A 12,027-nucleotide genomic window follows, 5' to 3' on the forward strand; every position below is an offset into this window, starting at 1 on the left:
GTTTATATCGTGACTTGCCCAACGTCACACACTGAGGCTGATCTGGGAACAAAGATCTGCTGACTCCCAGTCCTGAACTTTAATCACCAGACCAGTAATTTTCAACCATTTTTATTCGCAACCCCCTAAATATTTTTAATGGAGGTGTGGACCCCTTTGGAAATATCAGACAGAGTCGGCAGACCCCCAGGGCCTGCAGACCACAGGTTGAACACCACTGCAATAGACCATACGTAAGCCACCAAGAACAGCAATCAGAACATTTAGTCAACGTGAAACCAGTTTTAATCAAAATCTCAGGAGGGTGACTTCATCTTTTATACTCCAGTAGCGCCTACCAGCCCCACTGGAGATCAGAACCCCATTGTGTCAGGCGCTATACAACAGTAAAAGGTAGTCCCTGCCCTAAAAAACTTCTGTTTAAATAGACGTGATGGACAAAAGGTAGGAAGGGAAACTGAGACCCAGATCCTAAAAAGGTACTTAATTTTTTTTCCTTCTCCCTATGGGCTTAGGTGCCTAAATACCTTTGAGAATCTGGGCCTAAATGCCTTCCCCAAGCTCACACAGATGGTGAGTTGCAGAGGTGAGTATAGAACCCAGGTGTCTGGAGTCCTAGTTTGAAAACTGTGTCCACAACGGGAATTTTAATTTCTTTCTTCCTCCAGAAGGTAACATTAATTATATTACAGTAGAGTCCCCTAGACTCTTCCTTTTACCTAGAATCGCCCATCAGGATCAGGTCCCCATTGTGCTGGAAGACGGTTAAACGCAGACACCTAACTGAAGAGGTAATTGAAGAAAAAATATTGGTTTGTGTTGTGATATTGGGTCAACATGACGGGAAAGCAAGTTCCCGGCGAAGAAAGGATGGATCTAATTTGGAGATGGAGCAGGGGACAAAATAAAAAAAAAGCTGGATAAATTGGTCAGAGGTGAAATCTAAAACCCCACAAAGCCAACTGGGCAAGAAAAATGACGACGACATGTTGGATTTTGATTTTGTGGCATTCTTGTTTGGGGCCGAAAATGAAAGAAGCCTGTGCGGTAACGTGCAGGGAAGTCAGAAACATGTACCGAGAACTAAGCTAAGATTTCTTCATTTCATTATTGCGATTTTATAATCTTGCATGAACAGCTGTAATTAGTGCCAGGCCATCAGCTGTTATTGAAATGGCTGAAACTAATTAGGCACAAGGTTTTTATGGGAACCAATGTGTTAGCCTGAAAATTTACAGTGACTGTTCTTCTGAAATGATGAACATGAGTATCGCAGTGATACTTCTGAAACGGACAGCAAAAAGCGTGAGAGCAAAATATCATGGGGAATTTTGGCGGTTCAAAAAAAAGTGACACCCACCACCGTTTTCTTCTGAGATTCTCTGACCTGAGAGCCAGGGCTTGGATTGTAAGGTCACCTGCAGAGATCTGTGTGAATCAAATGCCCTGATTGTAACACCCTGGAAGTCCAGATCTAGAGCTGAATTTTGCAGCTTCTACCCATCCCTAGTTATTTTTAACTTTATCTATGGTCGGTAAAATCCCTCATGGAAAGAATGTACCGTGCCTGACTCTTGATCTCATTCCTATCTGTTTTACACGTATATGACTCCTCTGATTTTAGGGACATTATTCCTAATTTATACATCTGTATAAACACAGCAAGTTCAAGCCCACAAAAATTGAAGGCCTGATTCTATGAGGTGCAGAGAAACCCCATCTCCCATGGAATTCAAATACAACTAAGGGAAAATCAGAGCTAAGATCAAGGTTTGTAGCCATATCTTCTTATTTAGGGCCCAGCACTAGAAAGTACCAAGCATTTTGATCTCCTGCCGAAATCATCAGGAGTGGGGGTGTCAGGTATCTGGCAGGCGGTACTCAGTACCACATGGGATTGGACGCCATTATACATGGATTGGAACCATATTCGCACGTAATCTTCCTCTACACATTTTCACCAAATAACATCTCCAAGAAATGAAGACGTCAAAATTAGGCCATGACTAAGAAGCATGGGAGGGTAGAGATGGACAAAGCAATTTAAGGAAATAAAAATCCCAATTTCCCAGCTCTGGTCAAGGCTTTCCCGGTTTGAACCTGATTGAAACCTTTTCGGTGGTTGCAGAATGTCTGGTTACCAGTTTCTCTCCGTGTCCACATTATTTCCCATTGTTCTGCATACATCCTCAGTTTCTGATTTCATCTGGGCCTGGAAGAGCCAAAACACTATGTGGAAAGTCAGATGTTAAGTTTCTGTAGCCTGGCTGAAAGCAGGAAGTACTGAAAATTGGATGTGAAAGTCTGCTCTGGAGAAGTTTTCTGCCTGGTTTTACAGATACAGGTGTCTTGGATAGTCCTAATTGGCTTTCGATAAGAATCTCCAGGCTTTTAGGTACATAGTTAAACTGAACTTGAATTCCAGACATCTATACGGTATTGATCTACTGCGATCCAAGAGCTAAAACAATTCTACCACAGTTAGGCTAGACAGACTGGAGCACTTTGCCTGACACAATCATTGTCTGAAATCCTAGCTGCAGACCTAAGACATAAGTTTTGTGGCTCTTTCTCCCGAGAGAGCCAGCGTCTGCCTACTTTTCTGTCACGTATAACTGCTCTCAGCTATCATTATACTTGTGCAAGTGTCACGGCTATCAGCTCATTTGACGGTAATGAATTGGCAGTCACGTATCTCCTCAATGGGTTCATCTCCCGGAAATTCATCTTTCTAATTTCTCCTGTTCCGAAGCACCGCAGAGTTATGAGGAGTTTAAGTGTCCATCAATTATCATCAAAATACAATGAAATACCTACGGAACTGCACTTGACATCCACTAGAATGCCAAATGAATTCGCTAATGATCAGTCCCTCTGCCATGAGAGTCCCAAGAACTCATGATGATGGGACATTTAGGCTCAATTCATAAAATATGTATGGGACCAGTCAGGGGGGTTTTGCACTCTGTGGAGTGAGAAAAGAAACAGTGATATTTGGGTCATGAGACTGAAAACTTAACTCTCCTCTGTGCCTTTGCAAAATTAAAAGCCCGACTCCCATTAACTTTTAATGTGAATTGGGAACCTGACTGCTCATTATGCCTTTTTAAAAAGCTCCCCCTAAAGCAGCACCAGGCTTATCAGGATTCCCAAAGATGTGCTAGGCTTGATTCTCCAATGGCCTGGTGGTTAACCCAGTGGTCAGGAATCCCTTCTGTGCTCCGCCACGGGCAGACCACGGATGAGTGACTTAGGCCCAGATCCTCAAAAGGCAGTTAATCGCCGAACTCCCATTGATTTCAATCTCTCTTTGCTTCCATTCCCCTCTGTGAAACGGGGATGATAATATTTCTTTTGTCTATATAGTTGCGAGGGAGCAAGCGGGAGTGAGGGAGCTGCCTGCAGGATACCTGAAGTCTGGAGCAGGCTTGCTAAATGAGCCAGCCGGCGACACCTGGTGCAGGGAAGGAACCTCAAGCAGCCGGTTCCCTGTAAGAGATTTGGCCCTAGGCTTGGTCTGTTTCGATGATTCTGTAGAAAATGTCACTGGCTGCTCATGTGGCTAGAAGAATAATGATCCTTCATGTAATTTAACGCTGTTGCTGCACATATGTAGAGTCATATTTCATATTGTTTATTTTTTCTGGCTAAATGGTGTTGCTTAATATATTACCGTGTGTATTGTAAACTGTAGGCTATAAAACAGGGAGGACAGGCAATTGACTCAACACTGTGGATAGACTCTGAGCTTGTACATTTCTTGACTTTTGGTTAATATAATAGACGCTGCCTTAAAGTTGCATTAGCATAGCCTGTTTGCATTGATATAATGTTGGATCATATTAAAGAAGTTCTGTATTAAAATCACAAATGAGTTTGATTCCCCATAGTTTAAATTCCAGGGTATTACTAATTAAGAGGTCTCTTGGTTTTTGGTACTGTTTCTCTCCCTCTGCGTGTGAAACTTGCAAGCTGCTAATTGTGTTAGTACGTTCTAAGACAGAGTCTGTTCTCAAAGCAATTCACACAGAGAGAGACTCAAAGCAATACTCTAACAACAGAAACAGCACCCAGAGACTCCCCGCCCTTTTGTTGTATGAACAATTGTGATTAAAATAGAGATAGAGGATGTATGCGGATGGATGCTTGGTGTGGATAATAACTGAATGATCAGGGAGGTGCCAGCCTAAGAATCCAGTGTCCATCGGCTGAAGAAGGCGTCAAGTGGAAATAACCAGAGGACCCCCGGAGGGCAGACTGGAATCCACCCAACAGCCTCAAGAATGGGAGAACCAAAGAACAAGATAACATCTAGCAGCACGGAGCCGTCAGGAATGTGCTATCTGCTGATTGATTCAGCAACAGCATGATGAAGCAATTCCCATAGACTGGCATAGGAAGAAATTCCTATAAAAATAGACTCTAAAAAGTGAGAACTTTGGGGTCTGATTCTGCAAAGCAACTTCCAGGAGCACCAGATGAGCATCTGACAAGGCCCTGCTCCCTCCTCATGTCCAGGCCACCTGGCCAGTGCCTTGGCATGAGCAACTCTAAGGCTGGTAACTATGATAACAACCTTGCAGAACCTGTGTGTGTGTGTGTGTGTGTGTGTGTGTGTGTGTGTGTGTGTGTGTGTGTGTGTGTGTGTGTGTGTGTGTGTGAATAAATATGAGATTGAATGGAATGTTATAGCTATAACTAACTGCTTACTATGATAACAACCTTGCAGAACCTGTGTGTGTGTGTGTATATGAATGAATGTGTGAATAAATATGAGATTGAATGGAATGTTATAGCTGTAACTAACTGCTTACTATGATTCTTTCTGTATTCACAATAAATGTGGTATTTTGCCTTTTTCCCTTTAATAAGATCCTGCTGGTTTTTAATTTATTGGTACAACAATAACAGCACGAGAGCAAAGCCCTACACTGTGTCGTAGAATATTGAACGTTCATGTAGAGAAGACAGGACTTATGACATGCTTTGCAAAGGTGCCAAGCCCCTGCAATGCCCGCTGAAATCATTGGGACTGATTCTCCACTCCATTGCACCGGCATGAAACCAACGTAACTCCACTGAGGTGGGGTCCATTAAACTTCAGTGGGAGTCCTGGCCACTAACCACCTATGAAAATCAGACTTTTGAGGTCTCCTCTGAAAGACTCACAGGAAACGTCACCTCAACTCATCGGCCTCAGAAGCACGAAGGGATGTGAACTGGTGGTTCCAGGGAGCTGGGGAATGTTAGACCCCATTCTGGGGAACTGCGGTATGAGACTACTCAACTAATCACATTAGCATTTGCAAAATTCACATGCCGTATTTAACAGATATCTCATTTCAGATACTTTGCTGTCCGGGCCACCAATGGCTCTAATCCCATTGCCTTCAGACATAGTATCAGTTATTACAGCCTTGATTCATCTAAAGCAAAATTTCAAATACCCAGCACCTGCCACAGGCAGACCCTCTCTAAGGGCTCCCAGCTTTGGTTCTTACAGCTAACAAAGCTTGTCAACAGGAAATTCTGCTGGGGTGTGAGATCTTTTAACCGAGATCAGCAGGAGCCTTGACCAGAATGGTTTCAGAGTAGCAGCCGTGTTAGTCTGTATCCGCAAAAAGACCAGGAGTACTTGTGGCACCTTAGAGACTAACACATTTATTTGAGCGTAAGCTTTCGTGAGCTGTATGGAGTGGGAAACTTCACTTGACTGTCAGATGCCTTAAAGCTAAGAAGGATGCAAAGCTTTTTCATTTCCCCTCAAATCCTGATTCTCCAGAGACAGCAATGTACCTTAGGCCCCTCTGGGAAGCTACTTTTAGGATTTTCAAAGTTAATTAAGCCATTAGCAGGCATAGTAATGGGAAGATATTTGCTTAACCACGTGCTTTCAAGTCTGCTAAGTCTGGAGATGAAATCCTGGCCTCGTACACATCAGTGGGAGTTTTGCAACTGACTTCAGAGGGGGCCAGGATTTCACCGTCAGTGTTTCGATAGTTTTGGATGAAAATCTGGATCTGTATTCTGGTTTATTTCTGACATTAATATCCCTGCACCCATTCGCAAGCCAAATCCTATACATTGAAGTCTATGGAAGGGTTCTCATTGATATCAGTGGGCATTGGAACAAACTGTTAGACCTTTACTTATCTTTTTTTTTCCCTCCTAGATTATATTGGGGCCTGAATGTTGGTGCAGAAAATTATTTGCCTTTAAAACAACATGGCCAGTGATGGTGTATATGAATAAACACATTCACATTAGGCCTGAATAAAGACTGGGAGCGGATGGGTCATTACAAAAACTAATTTCCCCCTATTGTTACTCACACCTTCTTGTCAATTGTTTGAAATGGGCCACCCTGTTTACATTGGCCTCATTACCGCTACAAAAGTGATTTTTCCTCCTTTGGTATTCTACTGTTGAGAATAACCCGCTTCCACTTTAATTGAATTATCTCGTTAGCACCAACCCCCCCACTTGGTAAGGCAACTCCCATCTTTTCATGTTGTGTGTGTGACACACCTGCCTACTGTTTTTTTCCCACTCTGTGCATCTGATGAAGTGGGTTTTAGCCCACAAAAGCTTGTGCCCAAATAAATTTGTTCGTCTCTAAGGTGCCACAAGGACTCCTCGTTGTTTTTGCTGATACAGACTAACACGGCTACCACACAAACAAATAATAATAGAGAGGCTTAGGAACAACGTTGGGAAAACCAGTATGGAAAGTGTGTCTCTCTCTCTCTCTCTCACACACACACACACACACACGCAAAACATTTGTCTTCTGGCTAGCGCCAACTCCCCAGAACCCAATTTTTCTGAAGACACTAAAATAGCTAATATTATCCCTCAAATGTCCATTTGCACAGTTGCCTCTGCATTTCCATGGCAGGGAGAGGAAGAGAACACTCCAGGAAGACCACTATGGACCTGGCTATGCCAATCTAATTAACCTGGAAGGCATTCAGGTACAGTGGTAGTGGCGGGCAAAACCGTCAAGTAAGTAGATAGATACAAGAGGGGCTGTTTGTGTGGTATATAAGGACTGACTTGAAGCGCCAGATGTTTCATGAGAAAACTTGTTTCCAGTAGTTGTTCGACCCAAGTTCGCTGACTGAGAGGATGGGATAATTCGAAGCTTCAGGTAAGCACGGAACCAGTCAAACCAAATCAAACCTCTAAGGGTCAGCTGGTGTAAATCAATGTAGCTCGACTGACCGCAACATTTAGTGCCACTCTGCAGAGGTACACATGGAAATGATGACAGAGAGAGTGGGTCTAGCTCCAACATCTAAACCACAACCAGACAGTGGAGAAAGAATGCCACAGGATGTGTTTTTCATCTGAAGCTGAATACCTGATTTCAAAGAAGCAGATATAAGGCCTATGTACAGATGATTGGAGTCACTATAAAAGTGTATGAACACAAATGGGCAGGAATACAAGGGCCCAGGGGCACCGGAATGGGCGGGTGGGTGGGGAGGGGGGCAGAAGCCATGGCCCCCCACACTTTTGAAAGTGGGAGGGTTATGCTCTCCCACTTTTTACCGTCCGTAAGAATGAGCAACGGGGGGGGGGGGGGGGGGAGGGGGATCTTGCGGGGGAAGGGCAGCACTGGGGCAGGGGCTCAGGAGAAAGAAGTAGCGCTGGGCAGAGGCTCGGGGGAAGGGGCAGCGCGGGGGTGGGGCCATGATTCAGGCACCGGTGACCCCCCCACTGTTAGGAAGCTTCTGCTGCCCTGACGAAAGCCTGGTTATTGATGATCCTTAAACCAGACACGTACAGAATAGATTTGAATCAGTTTGGGTCTCCGTACCTATGTGGTAATCTCTTTAAACCGGGATCATTCTTTCGCAAGGAATTCTGAGGCTCAAAGGGTACCTCTACACTGCAGAGGGGTACATCCCGCCCAACTTGGGTCGCTCCGTGCGAACTAGCCCACTAACAATAACAGTGCGGATGTTCAGGCACCGGGGGGTGGCTTGGGCTAGCCACCTGAGTCCCAGCTTGCGCAGACTCCTTGGGGCTGAGCTTGGGTGCCGGTGTCGCAACGTGAAAGTAAAAGAGCTCATGTAGCTGCAGGATCTCATAGGGAACAGAGCAGATAATTAACCTCCATAAGAAAATTTCGTGATTAACGACCCAGAGCGAATGTGACATAGGTGTAATGAGTCTATCAAAAGATTCGTCTCTAAGAATGGGTAAATAATGGTCATTTTGGTTTGTGTGAGAGGAAGCAAGGCTGAAGGTTGATGCTTTATATTTAATTAAAGAGTAAATGGCAAATGAAAACCTTGAGGAAATATCAGGTCAAATGCACTAGCGGCATAAAGTGGGCACAAATCTTTGCCTTTGATGCTCACTTATGCTGCTAGTAATCTGTCCCATTGTGTTTAGATGTAATGTTGCTGTTATATCACCTATTTATCACCTCTGATATGCTACTAAGAAATAAAGCGCTCAGGTTTGCTAGAGTTTATCTCCTTCTCTATTGATTGTCTCCCACATGGAAACACACAATTTGTTGCTGCGTAGAATCGCTTATTACAGATTCATAGATTCCAAGGCCAGACGGAACCACTGTGATCATCTTGTCTGACCTCCTGGATAACACAGGCCAGGGAACTTCCCCGACACAGTATGAGAGATGGGCCTAAATAGCAGAGTCCAGACTGTGGCTTGCAGTCTGAACGCGCTCAAAGGTTGGGGGCATTTGGGTCTGGGGTTTTGTCTTGGCCCCTTTTCTAACTACGATGCCCCCAGAATCTCAGGGACTCCCAGTAAGGTCATTGGGACCTTTTCCCTTTACGCAGCAGCAGTGGGATTGGGCCCTAACAGGAGAAAAATGAAGGCCGGGAGCTATCAGAAGTTACCCTGCAGTGAAGTTCTACGTGGAACAGGCAAGGATTGAAATCTTCCCTTTCTGCATTCTGACATTGGACCAGCGCTTGGGGAAACTTTACTGCTCTCGCAAGCATTCGTACCATTCCCACAGGTCAAGTTCACCTTGGCCATGATTCAGCAAGGCACTTACACACATGCCTAACTTTAATCCCGGGAGCATTCCCATTGGTTTTGCAGACATGGCTGTGGAACTCAGGTCTGACTATCAGCCACTGGAACCCACTGCCTCTGTTATCAGCCTGGGATAGCGCTGGAGGCTTTGCATTTTCATACCTGACACTCAGCTCACAGGCTTGTCACCGACATCTCTGCTAATGGCCAGTGTACAGGATCTTACTGTTAATGGGATGTGCCTGCAAAAGTAAGCATTACTTTTCTGCTATATTTAAATGGATGCACTAGAAAACTGATGCCAGATGTTAGACCAAATTCTTCTGAAATCAATGGAGTCGTGCCAGCAGAGAATTTGGTCAGTTGTATGAAACTTGAAGGTGGATAAACAGTGATTGGCTGACCTAATTCTTTGGATGGCAAGAGGCAGATTCTGATCTCAGTTGTACCAAGGTAAATCCACTGAAATCAATGGAGTGAAAGGACTCGAGAGTTACACCTGTATATATCTTCCTACTGTATTTCCCCTGCATGTATCCGATGAAGTGGGTTTTAGCCCACGAAAGCTTATGCTCAAATAAATCTGTTAGTCTCTAAGGTGCCACAAGTCCTCCTGTTCTTACCACCTGCAGAACTGAGATTGGAACTGGGCCTCAAGTTCTGTGTTTGTTTCTCAATTGCCTACATACCAAGAAAGCAGACAAATTGTCTTCACTGAGGGAGCAACACATATTAAAACAGAGTGCAAATACTTAGCAGCTGGTGTCTGACACGGATTCAAGTTAAGGAGCATCTCTCTCTAGCAGTTGCCCCATTAACTACAGTGGATTTGCTAGCAGAAGTTTATTGTACTCACTTAAGGGTGCAATTTACCCCTGCACAGAGGGTCACCAGAAGAGCTAAATACCACTGAAGTCCCATTTAATGCCTCTAACTAGGGCTTAAGTGATGCACAGGCTCTTATGCTGTCTCTGTGCACCAGGGTGAATTGTACCTTGACGAGAGCATTGTCTCAGGCTGCCACTTATCTTTGTAATCTCTTTCCCTAGCAACGGGATAGTAGTCGATTTTTTGACCCTGTGTTTCTACCACAGTATTTTCCTAGCAAACTACTCCTAATAACAAGTTGACAAAAAATTCCATCAAGTCATCGGGAAAGGCTAAATTTGATTGTTTGCATCTGCAGGACGATAGGTTGGAGGTCCAAATCTGGCATCTTTCACACACACAAAATATAAAAAAAATATTTGTTTTCTAAAAAATGTTTTGAAAAAAATACGCCCAACATTTTTGGAGGATAAACAAATGAAAGGAAGTTTGTTTTGGCTTTTCATATCCAGGTTTGGGTTGTTCCCTTCTTTCTCTCATTTTTTTTGCCACCAAAAACAAAAATAAATAAATAAATAAAGAAGAGGAGGGGATGAAAGAGAGAGAAAGTGAAAAACAACCAACCGACCACCCACTCACTGAAAACAGAACCAAAAAAGTCTGTTGAAACCGTTTTCAGTTTTGTGATTGAAAAAGCAAAACATTAAAAAATATTTCAGGGAAAAAAAAAGACCATTTGTCATCAGCAAAACGGTTCTAACAAAACTTCTTGCCCATTTCTACTGCGGGGCACCAATGACCATAGTTATCCGTAAGAGGTTTGTCTCTGATGCATTTTGTTCAGCTGCATCTCGAATTCAGGCTCTGCCTTTGGGTCTCTAGGACTGCAGCACCTATCATTGAAACTACCAGGAATACTGTTGTTTCAGAAAACAGAAGTTTAGAATGACCTTCCCCCACCGCTTGTTTTAATAAAGTCTTTCTTGATAAAACTTTTAACCGTATTTTCTTTCCTACAGTTCACCTCTAGATGGCACTTGCATACCACAAGCGCCAAAGAGGAAAATGTGATCTGACTGCAGGGGCCAGCAATAGGACATAAATCTAACTAAAATACACTAGAAGTTTCTGACTCACTTTACAGAGGAAGAACTAGTTGTTGGAATTATTTTGCTGCAGTCGGAAGGGAAAGGTGCTTTTTTGTAGGTTCCTGTACAGGACAAAATGAACATACGTCTCTTCAGACCATATTTCCCGTGATCAAAATAATTGCTGGGAGGAGCGGTATGAGTCTCTGACAACTTTTATGGCTCCCCATCAGCATGGTATCTGAGTGCCTCACCAACATACATGATCCCCAAACATCCCCACGTATATAGGCTGAGGCACAGGAAGGTTAAGTAATTCGCCCACGGTCAGAGAGTATGTGGCAGAGTCAGAAAAAATAAAAAAACAAGCCACCTGCCTTCCAGTACTGAGCCTTAACCATTACACCATCCTACTTTCCTTATCCTGAGTCTTGGACCATGCAGAGCGTGCCCAGAATATACTAAATTATGGAGCCATTGGGAGTTGAGTGTGTTTGGCAACTCAAAGGACTGGATTACGAGAGAACGAAGGCAGAGTTTCTTTTGTGCTTGCATATTTAAAACTATTGATTGGGTGTTTAATAGAGCCATCCCCATATTTCATTTGCAGTGATAAACAGCACATTCTTCTCTTTGCTTACCTACTTTTTAGTGGGCTATAGATAGGACCATGTGAAAACTAACACTCAGGGTGCAGATATGTTAATTCTGATGTCCTACCTACTCAAAACCAATCCCGATAATAGTATGGAAAAGAAGGGTGAAAGCCTGGTCCCTCTGAAGTCAACGACAGAACTCCTATTGACGTCAACAGAGCCGATGTTTTTAACATCTGAGAATCACCATGAAAAGCAGGAACACTCAAACAGAGACAGTGAAAAGGAACTACAAGGAGATGTGAATGCAGCAAAGAAACACGGGGAAATCACGTATACCTTGGGCTCCGAACTTCACAGTAACTACAGGTAAAGGTCCACTGCAATTAGCATCCTGTTGCAGCCCTGCTGGCTCTCTCTCTCTCTCTGGCTCAGGGGTTTTTTGTGTGCCTGCCGCATATTAAGTGCGGAGCCTCTGACATCTTTGAGACGCT

This window comes from Chelonia mydas, chromosome 26, assembly GCF_015237465.2.
Source record: "Chelonia mydas isolate rCheMyd1 chromosome 26, rCheMyd1.pri.v2, whole genome shotgun sequence".
Classification (NCBI taxonomy): domain Eukaryota; kingdom Metazoa; phylum Chordata; order Testudines; family Cheloniidae; genus Chelonia; species Chelonia mydas.